Here is a 23123-nt window from a genome sequence, read left to right as displayed (position 1 = left end):
TGGTTCTAGACATTACCACAATGAATTTTAAACAAAACAATTCAGATGCAGTTGAAGTTCAGACTTTCAGCTTTCATTTGAGGGTATCCACATTATAATTGGATGAAGGGTTTAGGAGTTTCAGCTCCTTAACATGAGCCACCCTGTTTTTAAAGGGACCCAAAGTAATTGGACAGATTAAATAATTGTAAATAAAATGTTCATTTCTAGTACTTGGTTGAAAACACTTTGTTGGCAATGACTGCCTGAAGTCTTGAACTCATGGACATCACCAGACACTGTGTTTCCTCCTTTTTGATGCTCTGCCAGGCCTTCACTGCGGTGGTTTTCAGTTGCTGTTTGTTGGCCTTTCTGTCTGAAGTTTAGTCTTTAACAAGTGAAATGCATGCTCAATTGGGTTGAGATCAGGTGACTGACTTGGCCATTCAAGAATATTCCACTTCTTTACTTTAATAAACTCTTGGGTTGCTTTGGCTTTATGTTTTGGGTCATTGTCCATCTGTAGTATGAAACGACGACCAATCAGTTTGGCTGCATTTGGCTGGATCTGAGCACACAGTATGGCTCTGAATACATCAGAATTCATTCGGCTGCTTCTGTCCTGTGTCACATCATCAATAAACACTAGTGACCCAGTGCCACTGGCAGCCATGCATGCCCAAGCCATCACACTGCCTCCGCCTTGTTTTACAGATGTGGTATGCTTTGGATAATGAGCTGTACCACGCCTTCGCCATACTTTTCGCTTTCCATCATTCTGGTAGAGGATGATCTTGGTTTCATCTGTCCAAAGAATGTTCTTCCAGAACTGTGCTGCCTTTTTTAGATGTTTTTTAGCAAAGTCCAGTCTAGCCTTTTTATTCTTGATGCTTATGAGTGTCTTGAACCGTGCAGTGAACCCTCTGTATTTACTTTCATACAGTCTTCTCTTTATGGTAGATTTGGATATTGATACGCCTACCTCCTGGAGAGTGTTGTTCACTTGGTTGGTTGTTGTGAAGGGGTTTCTCTTCACCATGGAGATTATTCTGTGATCATCCACCACTGTTGTCTTCCGTGTGCGCCCAGGTCTTTTTGCATTGATGAGTTCACCAGTGCTTTCTTTCTTTCTCAGGATGTACCAAACTGTAGATTTTGCCACTCCTAATATTGTAGCAATTTCTCGGATGGGTTTTTTCTGTTTTTGCAGCTTAAGGATGGCTTGTTTCACCTGCATGGAGAGCTCCTTTGACCGCATGTTTACTTCACAGCAAAACCTTCCAAATGCAAGCACCACACCTCAAATCAACTCCAGGCCTTTTATCTGCTTAATTGAGAATGACATAACGAAGGGATTGCCCACACCTGTCCATGAAATAGCCTTGGAGTCAATTGTCCAATTACTTTTGGTCCCTTTAAAAACAGGGTGGCACATGTTAAGGAGCTGAAACTCCTAAACCCTTCATCCAATTTTAATGTGGATGCCCTCAAATGAAAGCTGAAAGTCTGAACTTCAACTGCATCTGAATTGTTTTGTTTAAAATTCTTTGTGTTAATATCTAGAACCAAAATTAGAAAAATGTTGTCTCTGTCCAAATATATATGGACCTAACTGTACATGAGCAAAAAAGAAAGCTTTCGAGACGAGAGTACTCAGGTCTCTCTATAAGGCCTTGTATGTCTGATGAAGAGACCTGAGTAGTCTCGAAAGCTTGATGTTTATTACTATCTTTTCAGTTAGCCATTAAAAGGTATATTTTAATATTGTTCTATCTACTGGCTAGCACAGTACAAATATATATTTTTCCTGTATATACATGAGCCTAATAAATGATAGACTAGTAAAAAAGAAGTTAGGACCCTGCTTGCTGGAGCTTACAATCTATAATTGCTCATTTTCACATGGTCCATGTTTCATTGTTGCAACCAACAGTGCATTAGTTTCAATGTTAATACCAGACTCCAAATTCCGTTATCGTTAAATTTGAATTTCATAGCCATAATTATAAGGTTTATTCACCTGTTATAGTCATGTCATTTTTTTTTGGGGGGGGGGGGGGGAGTTATGATTTTCCCCTATTTTTAAACTTTGATGTATAAAAAAAGCTAACTAAAACTTGAAAGATTTAGGCCTTATTCAGATGTCCTATTTTCGCGTACGATTGCTATCCAAGATAGCACTCGTACCTGTGATAGTCTATGGGGCCATTCACATGTCTGATTTTACCTTGGGCTTAGTGATCCGCGGTCAAAATCGGCGACACGTCCAATTTTGATCCGAGGGTTGAATCAAAATCAACAATGCAAGTCAATGGGTTGGTGAAAAAAAATCGGACTGCACTCTGATGACAGTCTGATTCTATGATGAGAATTTTTATTTTTTAATTTTTATCACGTACGAGAAAATTGGATGACACCCATACCACACTCTGATCAGAATAATTGGTCTGATTTTCTCATACACGAAAAAAATTGGACATCTGAATGAGGCCTTAGGCTGCTTTCTTGTCGTTTTTTGCTGCAATCACGGTAAAAGCATCACATTTTTGCAATGACTTTTTGTCGCACTGCGGCCGTATCGTTACAGCAGCCTCAGTGGGTCTTGCTCACATTAGCTATATCTACTTGATTTAAATACGTGACCTCTGTAGTAATGAAAGCAGCTGTAATGTGAGACACGGGATCTGCAGTTAGTGTTTAATGTGAGAACAAACATGACGGTGCTTTGAAAGGCTGGCTTGTTTAATCTGAAAAAAAAAAAGATTGTTTGCTAAAGAGCAAAGTGCTGAGATCAGTGACATCACTGGCCAAATCAAATAAGCTAATGGAAGGAGGAGGAGGAGGAGGAGGACGTGCAGAGAAGAAACATGAAACGCTTATATGGCAAAGCCCGAGGTAGGAATGCAGCTCATTCTTTTACATTTGGAATGGTAAGAAAGTCTGTAAAATACCACAAAAATAACATCGATTTTAGACTTCAGATTAAAGAACTTAAGAAAAAAACGTAATGCTAATAAAGATGGTTGCAGCGGCGGAACACATCATATGTACCAATAGGCTCTGTGGATTTCTACGTTCTTCATTATCCTGTGTTTTGCTCCATCATATGAGCAGAATAAAAATGGTGGCAGTGCTGGATCTATCTAATGACAGAGCCATTGTCCATAATGGAATCTGTCACGGCATCCAACAATTTTCACAGCACTCTAAACACCGCCATATGTGAAACCACCATTAGGCCGGGGTAACATGAACGATGATTTTTTCATGCGAGAGAATTGGACCAATTGTGTCAGAGTTTGAGCCGAGTGTCAGTGCTCTGTGCTCCGGTCCTCTACATGACAGAATGGCAACACAGCTGCGGAGGCGACAGAGAAAGTAATTTCTCCATCTCTTCCGTTGCCAGCGTTCCTGGTAATCGGACTGCACTCGGATGACATCCAAACAATTATATATTTATAGCAAGTGACAGGTCCTCTTTAAAAAGAAGCAGTCAGTCGATTCATGCTGCCGAAACCACTGTAAAACTATCTACTCTAAAACAGTTTGGTGCTTCAGAGAGAGCTTAGTTTGAAGATCCGGCCCAGGGACCATAAGAATAGACATGACTAGTCCAGTGCCGGTTTCTCCGGGTGACGGACAAGTCTCTCCTTATGTACACAGATGGGAGAAACCTGTAATTCAATGAAAGGTGTAGAAAAAAAAACCGACAGGGGGTGGCACTGAATTAGTAATTTCTCTCCCTATGGTTCCAGGCCGGATCTTCAAACCACAGGTGCATCTCACTAAATTAGAATATCATCAAAAAGTTAATTTATTTCAGTTCTTCAATACAAAAAGTGAAACTCATATATTATATAGAGTCATTACAAACAGAGTGATCTATTTCAAGAATTATTCCTGTTAATGTTGATGATTTTGGCTTACAGACAATGAAAACACAAAAGTCATTATCTCCGTAAATTAGAATACTTTATAACAACAGCTTGAAAAAGGATTTTAAAATCTGAAATGTTGGCCTACTGAAATGTATGCTCAGTAAATGCACTCAGTACTTGGTCGGGGCTCCTTTTGCATCAATTACTGCATCAATGCGGTGTGGCATGGAGGCGATCAGCCTTTTGGACTGCTGAGGTGTTATGGAAGCCCAGGTTGCTTTGATAGCAGCCTTCAGCTCGTCTGCATTGTTGGGTCTGGTGTCTCTCATCTTCCTCTTGACAATACCCCATAGATTCTCTTACATACCCCATAGATTCTCTTACCCCATAGATTCTCTATGGGGTTAAGGTCAGGCGAGTTTGCTGGCCAATCAAGCACAGTGATACTGTTGTTTGTAAACCAGGTATTGGTACTTTTGGCAGTGTGGACCGGTGCCAAGTCCTGCTGGAGAATGAAATTTCCATCTCCAAAAAGCTTGTCAGCAGAGGGAAGCATGAAGTGCTCTAAAATTTCCTGGCAGACGACTGCGCTGACTTTGGTCTTGATAAAACACAGTGGACCTACACCAGCAGATGACATGGCTCCCCAAACCATCACTGATTGTGGAAACTTCACACTAGACCTCAAGCTGCTTGGATTGTGTGCCTCTCCACTCTTCCTCCAGACTCTGGGACCTTGATTTCCAAATGAAATGCAAAATTTACTTTGCATTTACTTAGTGTCAATGACTGCCTACCGGACATCTGTCAGTCAGCAGTCTTCCCCATGATTGTGGAGCCTACTGAAACAGACTAAAGGGACCTTTTTAAATGTTTAGGAAGCTTTTGCAGGTGTTTTTTGTTAATTATTCTAATTTACTGAATTAATGACATTTGTGTTTTCATTGGCTGTAAGTCATAATCATCAACATTAACAGAAATAAACACTTGAAATAGATCACTTTGTTTGTAATGACTCTATATAATATATCAGTTTCACTTTTTGTATTGAAGAACTGAAATAAATTAACTTTTTGATGATATTCTAATTTAGCGAGATGCATCTGTATGTTCTCTTTGAAATGCATTTCACAGTAAAACATATCTGACTGCAATAATGCAACCAGCACTTGATTCATGCTGCCTGTGGTTTGGGCAGCATGAATTGAGAGACAGGTTCCCTTTAAATGTGATAATTTACAAATCTCACTATTCTCAGACCTGGTTCTCATTTTTTTCTACAGGGCGAAAGGTCTTAAGATTGTAAAATCATTCTTTCTGTGTTGTATTTTCTTATTTGAATTGTAACATATATATTCATCATCACCCTACATAATCTCCGATTCTCATCCTGCTTAGTACATAAGGCCAATGTATTGCACTCAGTATGGCCATCACTAGGTAACTACAAGTCAAACATGTCAACTATTTTAAAGCATGTAAAGACCTAAAATAAATGATTACTCTAGCAATGTAAGGTTACCATGCACATTAGTCTAAAGTTTAAAACAGATTAATTCAACTAAAATAATCATCTGGCAAGTGAAGTTAAACATTAAGCAAACATTTTTTCCGGCCGATGACAGATTGGCAAAATTTGTGAAGAAGTTGGCAAGGTTTGAAATTTTCATCTAGTAGCAGTGACTAAACTATGAGAAAAAAAAATCTATCTGTTCCCAGAATGTTAACTAAAATGTTGTCACAAAGATCGATCACACTTGATATCATTTGGATCAAAATATTTTTCCAAAGATCCTGACAACTGTGATTGGTTCCTCGAATTATGCACATTACAGTGCTAGGGTTGTTAAAAACGTTCTTTTCATGATTATCTTGCAGTATAAACAGGCGGCCGATCACCTGCAGAACGAGCAAAACACTTGTTCATTGGGTGAAATTATCTTTTGTGCAGCGCCAAAAAAAATCATCATTCTCGGCGGTGTATCATCTTGTTTGAACAAGACTCACACTGCCAAGAATCACCATGGCAACCTATGTTCATTAAGCTATCTAGGGTAGATCGCTCAGTGTGCATTGTTTGCTTTTGTCTACCTATGTAAACAAGCATTCAAACGACCGCTGATCGGTAGACGTTTACCAATCGGCGGTCATATTGTGCCGCTGGTTGGACCATGTAAATGGACCTTAAGTTGTTGCCAGTGGCTTATCTGCCTGAAGAACAAAAAGGTCGGATGATTTGGCTCAACCGCCTGATCCTTATCTACCCTGATATCCGTCAAGGGACAGTTGGGAGGTGGCCAATCACAGTGGATGGTAGCCCAGTCCTGCTGAAATGGGCAGGTTCAGCAGACCTTTATTCAATGTGAATGAGGTCTCTACTTACCTTATTTAAACATCATTTTTGTGAATCACAGGGCTTTATTTTTGTTATTTTTTCTTATAGGAATTTATTTGGTCTTTTAGTTATTAGTCTTTAAAGGAGTTGAACAAGATTAGAAATCAAAGTTCGGCTAAGTGCCCACGATGCAGAAATGCTCCAGATTTTTCCTGAGAGTTTCTGCATCTCCCTGGCAGAAAAAACGCATGCGGATTGTACATGCGGATTGTACATGCGTTTTTCCTGCCAGGGACATGCGTAAGTGAAGAGTTTTTCACAAGCATTTCCGCATGGGGGTTGTCAAGCGCTTTCCAAGCGATTTTAGCATCATGCAACCGACATGGATTTATATAGTGTGACCAAGTTATAGTTGAAAAAAAGATTAAAAATGGTAAAAAAGTCACATGACTAAATGACGTCATGGCAGGTCCTTTTAGACCATCGCGAGCCATAGAAGAGACTGGACGCAGCAGAGAAAAGACCAGGGGCCATCAGAAGGTGAGTATAATGTATTTTTTTATTTAAATTCTTTTTTTTTTTTTTACAGGTACCATGGTACCCGGGTCTGGATGAGAGTCTCCTCTTCTCCAGACCCGGGTACCATACGCACATTGAACCGCTTAATATCCGCACGTGCACATGTAGTGATGCGGATATTAAGTGATTCAATGCAAGTTAATGGCGGCGAAAACGCTGTGTTTACGCAAAATAATTGGTAGTGCTGCGGATTTTTCCGCAATGATAATCCGCAGCGGAAATTTCCGCAGCATGTGCACAGCACATGCGGATTATCATTGGGGAACATGGCAGGCCTTCTACCAAGCGTTTTTTAAGCGTTTCTGCAGCGGAATTGCCGGTGCGGAAACTCTTAAAAAACGCATAGTGGGCACACAGCCTTAATGCAAGTGCAATACCAAACACAGCTATTTTTGCTAGCTTTGTTCAACCGCTTCAAAGGCTAGGTGCTAAAGATAAGAGAATCAATTCACAGGACTCTGGTCCAGCAGCCATGTCAGTATGCCAGATTGGAGCCCTGTGAACCACCTCCTACCTTCTAGCATCCCCGGGGCCCACAAATTAGAAGGGGCGCCAAGGATCCAGCAGGTAAGATATGGTTTTCAGGGCTCTCGTTCAGCATACACAGAATATTGACGTTGTCGCCAGACTGGGGTCCTGTGAATTTATGCTCTCATCAATACGGGGTGCACACCATGTTTGGACATTCTATTGCAACCGTCTGGAACAGTGCTTTCATTGTATTCCCCAAATATATGCACCTGAGTGCTCGCACAGATGCTTATGTCTAATGATTCCCATTTCTGCATTTTTTTTCCATTCAACTGTATTGAAAATCCACTCTGCTTTTTAATACAGTTGAGGCAAAGGTATACTGGCCAAATGTAAGCCAAAAGAAGACTGGTATATCTCTGACTAATGATAGCTATGCGCATTGTTAGATGTATCGTAAGTGCTGAAAATGAATCCTACGCATGGATTATACAATAAAGAGCAGTTTATGATGAGTACCACAACCACCCAAAGAGCCCCCCACTGAAGTAAATATGCTTTGATGTGTTTTCTATTACTTTGCATGCTATTCTTTACATCAAATCTTAAATAGACCTGTCAGATCTCCTAAACATTAGAAACCACCATTATAGTTATATATAAACTATAACGACATTTTAATGAAGCTTTTCAAGTTACAATTTAATGTTTCTGTATTTTATAAAATCATTTGTATTATGTAAATGAACCAGGACTAGTCTGTCAGGGCATTGCTTCCTCTAGACTAGCCCTGGCACAGATCCTCTAACCTTCCATCCACTGTTCTTCATGACAGGACCGCCGGAAATCTTGCACATGCGCATGACGTTCCGGAGGTACAACCTTGAAGTGGCTGTGTAAAGGATGTCAATCACACCCTACCTCATGGAAGGGCTGGCACATCGTCCATTCATGAGATTTCCAGTTGTCCTGCACACTGAAGTAAAGTGTATGGAAGATTAGAAGATCCAAGCCAGGTCTAGTCTGAATTTTGAGACTGACACAAATTTAGATTTTCCTTAAATTTGCCATTTCATTGTTTTAGATCTTTAGTTAGATGTTTCTATGGTATACTTAAGTACAATTAGAAGTATTTCATAAGTTTTCAAATTATACATAAAAAAATGTTTTGATTTGAGAGTCCTCAGTGGTTGATACCTTTTAATGGCTAACTGAAAAGATGGTAACAGGTTGCAAGCTTTCGAGACTACTCAGGCTTCTTCATCAAGCTAGTTTTTTCCTGTATCAAACTATACATTAAATTTATGAGAAGATTCAATATTTTCAGTGTAAACCCTTATTTTTCCTGGTCATGCAGGAGATCGGCTTCTGGGCCAAATCCTGACTCCATGTGCACATATCCTTAGATTGAAAAGCTTTATTGTAATGCTGCCATAAGTACATACTGTATATAACCATAGATTCGGTTCCCAACGCTTAAGGGACCTGGCAGGTTCCCTTTAAAAGTTTCCTTTATGAGGTCACCAAAAACAAATAGAATTTAACAAAAGTTTCTTTACGTTGCATATGGTTATAGAAGCAAGAGTTAAAAAAGACTAGTCAGATATTTTTTCAAACCACCCCTGACCTATCTCAGGAGCCCCAGGCTTCTGATGACACCACTTTCACTTCTACAGTTGTAGGAATTTCCATACAGTTGCTAAACAACAACAATTCTTTGTATCAAAGCGCATAAAGGTGTTCGTGAAAATACATACAACCAGTGTCAGTAAGGCTGGGGACAATTTTTACATTGTGTGACATCCATGCGCATCATACATTTACATTAAAAATGTACATGATCAAATAGAGTTTCCTAGGATATTTATGGAAATTTCTGCAACAAATCTGCCACATGTGAACACACCCTTAAACTTCATGACTCGCAGATGCTAACACTGGCACGAAGTTAGAGTGAATTGTGAAAAATTATTTAAAAATATGAAAGAAGCACTCCTCCCATCAAAGTTTTATCCTCTTAATATATTGCAATCATCACATTATATAGCACTGTATACTTACAATTGCTCATTTTGCCTTTCTACCCGGCTACTTCTTCTCTTTTCCATTAGGTCTATGACATCACGTGATTAAAAAATTACTAAAGGCCCCGTCACACTTAGCGACGCTGCAACGATCCCGACAACGATACGACCTGTCAGGGATCGTTGCTGCGTCGCTATGTGGTCGCTGGTGAGCTGTCAAACAGGCAGGCTCACCAACGATCAGGGGAGCAGCGATATCGTGGAAAAAATCTTTCCACGATGTCCTGCTCCTGGTTACCAGCCTGCTGAAGCAGGAGCAGGCTGGTAACTATGATAAACAGCGGTTTACTAGGGGCACACGCGCTCCTAGTAACCCGCTGTTTATCATGGTTACCACTCTGCTACGGTGAGCGGGAGGTTACCGCTCACTTTAGCAGGCTCGTAACCATGATAAACAGCGGGTTACTAAGTGCACGTGCGCCCCTAGTAACCCGATGTTTATCATGGTTACCAGCCTGGTCGCTGCTCCCGCTGGTCACACACAGCGATGTGTGCTGACCAGCGGGAGGGCAATGACCAAAAAAAGGTCCAGGACATTCTGCAGCGATCAGCGACCTAACAGCAGGGGCCTGATCACTGCAAAGTGTCACACATAGCGACATCGCTGGTGAGGTCGCTGTTGCGTCACCAAAACCGTGACACAGCAGCGATCTCGCTAGCGATCTCGCTATGTGAGACGGGGGCTTAACTGAATCCTTCTAAGCTCTATGTAGAAACAGGAGGTCTCTTTTCTCGGCACTGAATTTGGCTGGATCGCTGGAGTGCAGTTAACTTCTGACTAACTTCAGTGTTACTGTGCTGCTCCAAAACTGCAGAGGCAAAGCTGCCAATCTAGGCACATTTTGTGCAAGTCGCACAACAACTTTCACAATTTTTTTTTTAGGTTTTTGTCACACAACATTGTAAATGAAACTAAAATTTGGAGACCATTCCCACTTTTTAAATCACTTTTCAAATTTGGCAAATGATGAGAAAAGTTGTATTTTTTGGCACAAACTTGATGCATACTATTAAATGCGACTAGTGAGTAGATTGCTATGTCTATGCTGTAAAAAGGTGGTCGGGGCAGGTAGAACATGGCCTAGGTACTGTAGATGAGGCTGTAATATTTATTTACTACATTCAAAATAATTTCCAATCCTCACAGTCATACAAGCACCGTGCCTTTAGAATTCCCTACCATTTGTTTGGGGCTCCGGGCTTCTCATTGACATTTTCAGGATTTCTGTAATTGTATCTAGGTGAGATACTGTGATCCCCAGGGGTAGAGCACTTGTGCTTGTACCGTTGTGACAGACAACTATGGCTAACACAATGCTATGATAAAACCTTCATGATGTGGGGCAGTGAAGGAGCCTCAGGCAACCGCTCTACGCTGGACTTCACCATAAATAAGGAGACCCAAGTGTCAAGTGACTCCTGCCACCAGTCTGGCCTCTACAATGATTTACTAGTACTTGCTCTAGCTTTGCCCTTTTGATACATGTAATAATTTTTCAGAGCATTCTTCTCAGATTATATTTTATGACATTCTTCAATACTATTCTTGGGATCCCATGCTTTTTCTTCATTGATTCAATCTTTTTGCCTCTCCCTGGCTGCTACTATGTAACAAATGACCTAAAGAGTTATATATACAGTACAGACCAAAAGTTTGGACACACCTTCTCATTTAAAGATTTTTCTGTATTTTCATGACTATGAAACTTGTACATTCACACTGAAGGCATCAAAACTATGAATTAACACATGTGGAATTATATACTTAACAAAAAAGTGTGAAACAACTGAAAATATGTCATATTCTAGGTTCTTCAAAGTAGCCACCTTTTGCTTTGATGACTGCTTTGCACACTCTTGGCATTCTCTTGATGAGCTTCAAGAGGTAGTCACCGGAAATGGTCTTCCAACAATCTTGAAGGAGTTCCCAGAGATGCTTAGCACTTGTTGGCCCTTTTGCCTTCACTCTGCGGTCCAGCTCACCCCAAACCATCTCGATTGGGTTCAGGTCTGGTGACTGTGGAGGCCAGGTCATCTGGCGTAGCACCCCATCACTCTCCTTCTTGGTCAAATAGCCCTTACACAGCCTGGAGGTGTGTTTGGGGTCATTGTCCTGTTGAAAAATAAATGATGGTCCAACTAAACGCAAACCGGATGGAATAGCATGCCGCTGCAAGATGCTGTGGTAGCCATGCTGGTTCAGTATGCCTTCAATTTTGAATAAATCCCCAACAGTGTCACCAGCAAAGCACCCCCACACCATCACACCTCCTCCTCCATGCTTCACGGTGGGAACCAGGCATGTAGAGTCCATCCGTTCACCTTTTCTTCGTTGTACAAAGACACGGTGGTTGGAACCAAAGATCTCAAATTTGGACTCATCAGACCAAAGCACAGATTTCCACTGGTCTAATGTGCATTCCTTGTGTTCTTTAGCCCAAACAAGTCTCTTCTGCTTGTTGCCTGTCCTTAGCAGTGGTTTCCTAGCAGCTATTTTACCATGAAGGCCTGCTGCACAAAGTCTCCTCTTAACAGTTGTTGTAGAGATGTGTCTGCTGCTAGAACTCTGTGTGGCATTGACCTGGTCTCTAATCTGAGCTGCTGTTAACCTGCGATTTCTGAGGCTGGTGACTCGGATAAACTTATCCTCAGAAGCAGAGGTGACTCTTGGTCTTCCTTTCCTGGGGTGGTCCTCATGTGAGCCAGTTTCTTTGTAGCGCTTGATGGTTTTTGCAACTTCACTTGGGGACACTTTCAAAGTTTTCCCAATTTTTCGGACTGACTGACCTTAATTTCTTAAAGTAATGATGGCCACTCGTTTTTCTTTACTTAGCTGCTTTTTTCTTGCCATAATACAAATTCTAACAGTCTATTCAGTAGGACTATCAGCTGTGTATCCACCTCACTTCGGCACAACACAACTGATGGTCCCAACCCCATTTATAAGGCAAGAAATCCCACTTATTAAACCTGACAGGGACACCTGTGAAGTGAAAACCATTTCCGGTGACTACCTCTTGACGCTCATCAAGAGAATGCCAAAAGTGTGCAAAGCAGTCATCAAAGCAAAAGGTGGCTACTTTGAAGAACCTAGAATATAAGACATGTTTTCAGTTGTTTCACACTTTTTTGTTAAGTATATAACTCCACATGTGTTAATTCATAGTTTTGATGCCTTCAGTGTGAATGCACAATTTTCAAAGTCATGAAAATACAGAAAAATCTTTAAATGAGAAGGTGTCTCCAAACTTTTGGTCTGTACTGTATATATATATATATATATATATATATATATATATTTGTTGAGGAACTCTGCAAAACTTGTCAGATTTCCAAGGATTTGCATTCAACCGGACACTGCTGATTCCGAGCAGGTTCTATTGACTTTAAGGTATTGTCTATTGAGGTTCTGCTATTTTTGGGGCAAGAATAGTATTGGAGAGATATTTCAGGCCTCATTCAGACATCAGGGATTTTTCACATAGGAAAGAAAAAAAGGTCCAAGTCTCATCAATGATTTGGATCTGATTTTCATCGGTCTTTGATCTGAGTCAGTTTCTCCATCAGTGATTTTCACGTATGAAAAAATAAATTACAAAGCTTCTCTTATACATTGCAATGTTCATCCTGGACTTCATTCAGATTACACACTGATGCCATCCGCGTGCTGTTTATTTTCATGAACCCATAGACTTGTATACGTGACTTTCATCCGCAACGCCAATAAAAAACGAACACATGGTCCGCAAAAAACACAGACATGTGGACAGCCCCAGAGACTATAATGGGTACGTGTTCTATTATCTAAGAAAATCACGGATAAAACACGTATGTGAAAAAAAGACATCTGAATGTGGCGTAATGTGGTAAAAAAAAACCAGAACCCAATAACCCAAGTGTGAACAGCGCAGGTAAGATTAGGGATACAGATATGACTTTAGACTTTATTCCTTTTAATCTGTGTAATATTAACAGGGAACTACATGATAAGGTCATGTGACTCCTAAAATTACCCTTGACTCTAAAATAAATCAGGTACTCAGCTCATACACGGCTCTGATCTTTTGATAATGAACTACTGTAAGGTAATCAATATGATCCTGCCATATAACTAACAATGGACACTACCGGAGTATCACACATTTATATCCTACTCATTTCTGCTGGTTATAGTTTGAAATGAAGTTGTAGGAAACTGATTTTATAGCACACGTGTTCTAGTGTGGAAATGGTGCACGTGTACTGGGATTCTCCTTACCTGGTTTATTATCACGGGTATTGAACTAAATGGTTTTCACATTACTAACAATACATTATTGTGTCCACCAGATGGCAAGATAATGTAATATATTAGTTGTAAATCGCTTCAGCACGCTTCACTAGATCACACATAGTACAGGAGTCCTACCATGATTTTCAAAGTTAGGGCTCATTTAGGCAAGTCAATAATTGTGGTAAGAGCATTCCCAACTAACAGCCGGTCAAAACCAAACGAACTAGCAAAACACTTGTTTGTCGGGTGAGATGATTTTTAAACTGGCTTAAAAGTAATCACTCGGCAACACATCGCTGTGTAATCAGAATTTGTGCTGCTGATAAAATGATATTCTAAGAACACAGAACGATCTTATTAAATATCATGCCACGCGCTAATACGTTCATCGGCCAGTAAATGACCACAGACTGGTTTGTATATATTGTGCCGTGTAAACCCGCAACTAGAGATAATGTTAGCGTATATGTTAAAAATAGTTAAAGTACATCTGCTCTGTACATACATTTTTGCATGTGCTAAAGGTTCTGTACATGCCCATATATTTGTGCAGTAAGAGAAGCCATAGAGAAGGGGGGGGGGGTCTTTTTTTCTTCCAAGGGTCATTTAGATATGTCTAACATAATATGTGGACCGTACAAAATCATCACCATTAAAATTTGTCTTGCTTTATTTGGTCAATCATTTAAATAATTCACTGCTAATGTGACGGCTGGAACTGCTTCTCTTTGGTGAGACATGTGATGCGAGGTGGTATTGATAATGTTGCTATTAGCAAATGCTTTTCCAAGTTTACATTGCTCTGGAGCGCAGTCAACTATTTGCGATGATAAGTTGTAGCATATATTTCAATGTATGTCACCTCAAAGTGGGAAATTCATCACTGCTCACGTAACATTCATAGAACTCAAGTAGTGGGAGATCTCCTGTATACATCACATAAGATACACCGAGATGCTGTATATACATCATACAATATACATTGAGACTGCTGTATACATTACATAGGAGACTCTGCTGTATATACATCACAGACACTGACTACTGTATCCACTGTATAGGAGACACTGACACTGATTTATACAGATCACATAGGATACACATAGGATACACTGAGACTGCTGTATATACATCACATGGGATACACTGAGATTGATGTATATCACATAGGATACACTACGATTGCTGTATATACATCCCATAGGATACAGTGAGACTGGTGTGTACATTAGACAGGAGACACTGAGACTGCTGTAAATACATCACATAAGATACACTAAGTCTGCAGTATATGCATCACATAGGATACATAGTAGACAAAGACTGCTGTATATATATCACAGACACTGACTACTTTATGCATCGCACTGCTGTATACACATTACATAGGATGCACTGAGACTGCTCTATACATCACATAGGAAATACAAAGACTACTGTATATACATCACATAGGAAACACTGATACTGCTGTAAATGCATCACATAGGAGTGTCTCCTATGTGATGTATATACAGTAATACAGTAGTCTCAGTATTTCTTATGTGATGTATAGAACAGCCTCAGTGTATCCTATGTAATATGTATACAGCAGTGTCAGTGTCTCATATGCGATTTATACAGTAGTCAGTGTCTGTGATATATATACAGCAGTCTCTATGTCTACTATGTGATGTATAGCAGTGTATCAGTGTATCTTATGTGATGTATATACAGCAGTATCAGTGTCTTATGTGATGTATATATAGCAGTCTCAGAGTCTCCTATGTGATGCATATACAGCAGTCTCAGTGTCTCCTATGTGATGCATATACAGCAGTATCAGACAGACTGCTGTATATACATCACATAGGATACATAGAGACTGCTATAAATGCATTACATAAAAGGCACTGTGACTACTGTATACACATCACAAAGGAGACACTGATAGTACTGTGTATACATAACATAGGGGACACAGACTGATATACGTACATTTGATAGTATACGCTGCATCTGCTATATACTTCCCACAGAAGGCTGTGACACAACAAGAAACAAGGATTTATGACTGCAGCGCTAATTCCGCCCACAAAGTACATCCTGAAATTAACATTAACCAGCTTCAGGATGTAATCCAATGTTGCATGTGCTGCAGGGCTCAGTAGTGTACACTACGCATTCTGAAGTGCATGCTTCATGCGCGCAATCTAGGGAATAATTAAAGGGATGGTGGCTCAAGCACTGCGGCCCTCAGTCTGCCAAACCAGGGGAGGAGTCCTGAGGAGATAATTTGCATATTCCCACTGCATTTTGGGGTAAGTGAAGAGTCTCCGCGAGCTCAAAGAACACTGGATTTTGGCTGTTGGAGCTGAAAAGAGGACATCGGTAAACCACGCGCCGGTAGGCGCGCGCATTTTGAAACTTTTTTTTGAAGCTTTTTTCACTGTTTTCAGAACATTAACAGTAAGAACATGGAAGAGTCCAGGAGCCATTTGGTGAGCTGCATATCCTGCTACATGTTCACAGACTTGCCAGTGGAAAAGCCAAACTTCACATGCCAGAAATGCAAGCTTGTGTCCCTGTTGGAGGAAAAGTTGCGAAATCTAGAAGAGAGGTTAACTACCTTGAAAATCATTAAGGAAGGTGAAGAGTTCTTAGACAGAGCAGAATTATCTCTTCATGATTCAGAAAGAGAAGAAATTCGAACTGCACCTGACGAAACAGAGGAATGGAAGCATGTGACCCACAGAAGCAGGAGGATCGAGAGGCAGTCAGCACCCATACTGCTCAGGAACCAGTACCAGGCTCTCACGCAGGAGAACCATGAAGAAATACAGCAAAATAAGACTTTGCCAGCAATGAATAACCTTGTAAGCCCTCAGAATTCTCCTGGATGGAGAAAGAAGAATGTTGTGAAGAAAAAACGGAGAGTGGTGGTCATGGGGGATTCCCTGTTAAGAGGAACTGAGGCCGCTATCTGCAGACCAGACATAACCTCAAGAGAAATGTGCTGTCTTCCAGGAGCAAAAATTAAAGATGTGTCTGACAGGATATCAAGACTCTTCAGACCTACAGATCACTACCCATTCCTGCTAATACATGTGGGGACAAATGACACCGCAAGAAAGGACCTGGAAACCATCTGCAGTGACTTTGAAGACTTAGGCAAGAAAGTGAAAGAATTGGGAGCGCAGGTGGTCTTCTCATCCATCCTCCCAGTGGATGGCCATGGAACAATGAGGTGGAATAAGATTCTACAGGTGAACAACTGGCTACGTCGATGGTGCCGTCAACAAGGATTTGGATTTCTGGATCACGGAATGAATTACCTATACGATGGACTACTTGCTAGAGATGGGGTGCACCTTACGAAGACTGGAAAACATGTATTTGGAAGTCGCCTTGCTACACTCATCAGGAGAGCTTTAAACTAGAACAATGTGGGAAGGGAAGCAAAAGGCCAGAAAAAGCCATACAGCTGACAAATACTATTGAGATCTCTGCTACTGAAAGTGGAAAGGAAGAACAAAGACAAAACAATTTAAATAATAAAAATATGGGAGGAAGAGAAACCAATCACAAACTAAAATGTTTTTATACAAATGCACAAAGCATGGGCAACAAACAAGGAGAATTGGAACTACTAATGCAGGAAAAGAAATATGATGTCATTGGAATCACTGAAACTTGGTGGGACGATACACATGATTGGAATAAAAGGCTAAAAGGATACAACTTATTTGCAAGAAACAGACTTGATAAACGAGGAGGAGGTGTCGCATTGTATGTTAGAAAAGCGTATATCTGCACAGAGATTGAAGCTTCAGAGACTGGGAGTTCTGTGGAAACTGTTTGGGTAAGAATACAAGGAGAGAACAACGGAAAGGACACCATTGTAGGCATTTACTACAGGCCACCTGGGCAAGCTGAAGATATGGATGAACTCTTTATGTATCAAATGACCAAGTTCTCCAAAAAATATGACTTGGTGGTCATGGGAGATTTCAACTATCCAGACATTTGTTGGGAATCTCTCTCAAGTAAAACTAACAGGTCAAGCAAATTCTTATCCTCTCTTGCTGACAACTTTATCTTCCAAAAGGTAGGGGAGAAAACAAGGGGATCTGCTACTTTGGATCTAATCCTTATAAACAGGGAGGAAATGGTTGAGGAGGTAAAGGTGGCTGGGACCCTAGGAGGCAGCGATCATGCTATTATAGAATTTTGGATAACTAGAGGAGGAAGACATGTGAAGACTAAAACTTCAAGGTTAGATTTTAGAAAGGCAGATTTTAAGAGACTCAGAAAGAGAATAGGAGGGATCCAATGGCTGGATGTCCTTAAGGACAAAAATGTCCAGGAAGGATGGGAAATTTTTAAAAATGAGATTCTCAAAGCACAATCGTTAACAATCCCGAAAAGTAGGAAGAATGGGAAGCATTTAAGGAAACCAGGATGGATGAACACAGAACTTAAACACATGCTAAAAAGAAAGAAAGAAATGTTTATTAAATGGAAAGAGGGAGGCATATCTAAAGAAGATTATAATGCAGTCTGCAGATCCTGCAGGGCACGTATCATGTTAGCTAAAGCTGACAATGAATTAAGGCTTGCAAGAGATGTCAAAAGCAATAAAAAAGGATTTTGGGGGTATGTCAAAAGTAAAAGAAAAGTCAAAGATGCTATAGGATTTTTACAGGATGAAAATGGAGAAATGGTAAGAGAGGATGTTGAGAAGGCCGAACTTTTTAATTCCTATTTTGCATCTGTTTTCTCTCAGAAAGAAAATGTAACATCAACTGATCTTCACTGTCCTTTTAAAGGAATAGAGGAATCCAAGTTATCTGTAAACAGAAAGATTGTGAGGGAATATTTAGCTAACATAAATGAGTTCAAGTCTCCAGGTCCAGATGAATTACACCCCAGAGTACTGAAGGAGATCGTAGAAGAAATTTTAGAACCACTCTCCATAATCTTTGAAAATTCTTGGAGAACAGGAGAAGTCCCAAAAGACTGGAGAAGAGCAAATGTTGTTCCTATCTTCAAAAAGGGGAAGAAGGTGGACCCAGGGAACTAGAGGCCGGTGAGTCTGACTTCTATACCAGGAAAGATCTTTGAACAAATTATTAAACAACATGTATGTAAGTACCTGGATAAGAATGAAGTGATTAACCAGAGTCAGCATGGGTTTGTAACTAACAAGTCATGTCAGACTAACTTAATTTTCTTCTATGACAGAATCACTGACTGGGTGGATCAGGGAAATGCTGTTGATATAGTATATCTTGACTTCAGCAAAGCATTTGACAAAGTATCTCACACCATCCTTATTGAAAAAATGACCAAGTATGCAATGGACCAGGCAACTGTTAGGTGGATTCATAACTGGCTTAGTGATCGGACTCAAAGGGTGGTTGTAAATGGCTTCACATCCAGCTGGATGAATGTCTCAAGTGGGGTACCACAGGGCTCCGTCCTGGGACCTGTATTGTTCAACATCTTTATCAATGATTTAGATGAAGGAATTGAGGGTAAACTGATTAAATTTGCTGATGACACAAAGCTAGGAGGGATAGCTAATACTAGAGAAGAGAGAGAGAGGATTCAAAAAGACCTAAATAAACTGGAGCAGTGGGCAGCAACCAACAGAATGGTTTTTAACAGGGAAAAATGCAAGGTACTACATCTGGGCAATAAAAATGAAAAAAGCATATACAGAATGGGAGGAATAGAGCTAAGCAACAGTACATGCGAAAAAGACTTAGGTATACTAATAGATCATAGACTGAACATGAGTCAACAGTGTGATGCAGCAGCAAAAAAGGCAAATACAATTCTGGGATGTATTAACAGAAGCATACAGTCTAGATCACGTGAAGTCATTATCGGTCTTTACTCCTCTTTGGTCAGACCTCATCTGGAATACTGTGTACAGTTTTGGGCACCACATTTTAAAAAAGACATAGACAAACTGGAGCAAGTTCAGAGAAGAGCGACCAGAATGGTGACTGGTCTGCAAACCATGTCCTATGAGGAACGGTTGCAGGATTTGGGAATGTTTAGCTTGCAAAAAAGAAGACTGAGAGGAGACTTAATAGCTGTATACAAATATGTCAAGGGCTGTCACATTGTAGAAGGATCATCTTTATTCTCATTTGCACAAGGAAAGACTAGAAGCAATGGGATGAAACTAAATGGGAGGAGACATAGATTAGATATTAGAAAAAACTTTTTGACAGTTAGGGTGATTAATGAGTGGAACAGGCTGCCACGAGAGGTGGTGAGTTCCCCTTCAATGGACGTCTTCAAACAGAGGCTGGACAGACATCTGTCTGAGATGATTTAGTGAATCCTGCTTTGAGCAGGGGGTTGGACCAGATGACCCAGGAGGTCCCTTCCAACTCTACCATTCTATGATTCTATGATTCTATGAAAGGGCCAGAGCAAATTATGTAAATGGCCCATGAGTCAGAGGTTCCCCACCCTTGCCTTAGAGCATGACATTTGTTATTACTGATGGACATGACACCAGGAGTGCCAACTTTTGTACTCAGCTGTCCTTTTAGACATTTGCTTGGGAACCTCCTAGCCCCTTTGAACCAGGACTGCTTCCACTCAGTAGGACCTGGTTCGTCTATACATTTTATATAATCATTAATTTCAATGTCCATCATCTAATGCTATATCTCCAAGACATTGGTTGCTGTAGGGAAAATGTCTCACCCCATGTCCCTTCTCAGTAATAACAGCTGATCTGCGGGGTTTAGAGAAGCTGAACCTGCATCGGTCAGATTATCATTGTCATAGCTTTCATTTGAGAGAACCCTTTAAGTATTATAGACAACTGCTTTAAAAAAGACCTTTCACCACTCATGACAAGTCTGCTGTACTATACACTTGTATTCTCCATCAAATAATTCTAGAGCTTCTTTTCTTAAGAATCTGTAATGTGTCATTTCCCTATTATTCCTCTTGAAAATTATTATTAAATTGAAGCCTAGGTGTTATTAGTTGAGGGGGTGTCCTGATATAGTATTACATTATCCAATCAGTGCTGACAACGCCAGACTATGTGGAGAGACACCCTATTAACAATGGGAATGGTAACACCCAGTTGACAATTTATTCATTTATTCATTATTTTACAGCGGCATGGACCAATAAAGTTATTAGAAAAATTGACCCAGAATTGCTATTTCATGGGGAATAGAAGTATTTATTGATACAGACATGTCAGGAGAGCTTATAGGTCCCATTTAGATAAGTGATATAGGCATGGTACTCTACACATTAAATAGTTAGATGTAATAGCATAGTAAAGACACAATTTATAAAATTTGACCATCAAAAGAGAAATTGTATATTTCATCAAAATCCTAATGCTACTATTGTTTTTCATTGTCTATGAATATTACTTTTACATATACATACATATGTTCCATAATGATACAGTACATAGGATTCACATTTGTTAGTAGGTCAATCATTACCCATCTGCTTTTGGATACTGCTCTCCCCTAAATATTTTCCTTTTATACTGTGATGGCCATAGAATATTACCCTGCTACTATAGATCTATGTGTCAATGCTCCGGCGATGGCCAGGATTACTGTGCAACAGCAATGAGTAGTACAGCATCGGGCTAAACATTAAAAAGAGACATTTAATACACATCTTGTAAATATAGAAGAGTGACATACTGTCTGTAAATATGTCTCCATTAATTCTTATATACATACGTTACTGGAAAAATGACGTGTTAATAAGAGGTGGGAGGTGAGTCCTTACAATGACGTACTATGCAGGCAAGGACAGTCTGGTTTGTCATATGTCTCAAGGTTACAGCAATAGAAGGCCTCATTCACTTGCAATTTAGCTTTGTGTTTATTTATCCCATAGTTTAAAAATGCTAAATATTTGTGTTTGGAAAAGATGAAAAAAATTTGGTCCATCTGAATATTTTTTTTTTATATTATGGTCAGAACTGGATAAGAAAATAAGTTTTCATATAATAGCCTGTAAGCAGATTGAAAAATACATTAATTTTGGCACTTAGTGATCCAATCTGCTTAGCTTATCCATACGCAAACTGTATATAAATATACAATGGTGAGAAGTTTATTGGAGTAATGTTTTTCACTTTCTTATTTTGCACCAAATAATGAATCTTAATATAAAGAATGAAGCGGTTTCAACTAACAAGATCTGTTGTCACTTTTTGTGAAAAATATATAACGGAAAGAATGTGAAGGCTTCAGAGTTTTCCTATCAAAAGTAGCACAATAGCTGTGTCACGGGTTTACCGCGACAGAGAGGGGCCAGAAGACCACAGGGCCTGATTTCACATATTCCTGCACTGATTAGAAGCACTTCGCCATCGTATTAAACAATGTAGGAGTTTCTGCTGGCAGTGCAGGGGTTAATCTGTTCAATTGAGAGTCTCTGAACTTTTCTGCTTTGATGGTCTCAGCTGTTTAGTGTTGGCCACTCCCCTCAGCTATATATACCCGCCTCTGGCAATCAGGGATTGCCAGTGTTAGTTTTATACTGCCTGGTTCTGGAGTTGGAGGTGTTTATTGTTTGAGGAGGCGTTTGGTGTGTTAAAGACTGTTGCTTGGTGATTTGTCTGTGTGCATATCCTCATCCTCTCCTATTTGTTTTTTCCTTCCCTTTACTTCACCATGTTCCATTCTGTTGTTTGTGAGTGCATTTTTGCATGATTGGTATTTTAATTTATCCCTGTACGTGCTCTCTTGTTAGTCTGGTTTGTGTATTCTCATACACAACTACTCCCCACTTCCCTGGATAAGGGAGGGGACAGATAAGGGCTGATATGGAGCTCAGCAAGGCACGTGGCCCCAGCATCTTCATCATTAGACGTAATCCAGGAAGCAGGGATAGCTAGGGTGCCCCTAGCTTTAGGGATAGGGAAGGAGCCACTACCCTGGGATATCTAACAGTGTCGTGACAAGCTGGCACCAATTTGCACTCTTGCCAGAATGCCAGCACAGATGATACATCTTTTGCCTATTTTCGGCATCTTTTTCTATCTTCTTGTCTCTCCACTATACTTGTCTTGCAATAGTCGAGTTTTCTATAACATCAATGATTTTTTACTACTTACAAAATCATTCTTAAAAACAATTCAGTACATATAAAATCACATCAATAACAAAGTCATCCAGTCAACTCTGAGTTTCGCCCTAATGGCGTCTTCTGGGTCTCTGTCGGCACTGTGGGTGTGATTGATCCATGTATTATGCTACTTTGGGCATAAATAGAGGAGTCAGATAAGCCTGTAGACTGCACACATTCTTTTCCATACATATTTGACTAATTTAAATCGTAATTTAACTTATTTAACAGATTATACTGATATATTTATTTTCACTCTCTCCCCTGTAATTTTTATACATTATTTAAAAAAAAAAATATTGTACCCTAGGCAGATCGCAGATACCCTCACACCTCAAATGTATATTATATTTTAGTTGCTCAGCCTGTGGTTGGCCAGCAAAGTAATTTTTATATTCACGGTG

At 40.0% G+C, this 23123-nt stretch overlaps 1 protein-coding gene across 2 annotated transcripts in view; it reads left to right on the top strand.

The window, feature by feature from the left end:
* LOC141230226 (4-hydroxyphenylpyruvate dioxygenase) overlaps positions 1-23123 on the top strand; it is a 96721-nt gene that overhangs the window by 40084 nt on the left and 33514 nt on the right. The window lies entirely within an intron of this gene.

This window comes from Phyllobates terribilis, unplaced genomic scaffold, assembly GCF_046119375.1.
Source record: "Phyllobates terribilis strain yellow unplaced genomic scaffold, ASM4611937v1 Scaffold_2__4_contigs__length_985480577, whole genome shotgun sequence".
NCBI lineage: Eukaryota > Metazoa > Chordata > Amphibia > Anura > Dendrobatidae > Phyllobates > Phyllobates terribilis.
This window is presented reverse-complemented; position numbering and strand designations above follow the sequence as displayed.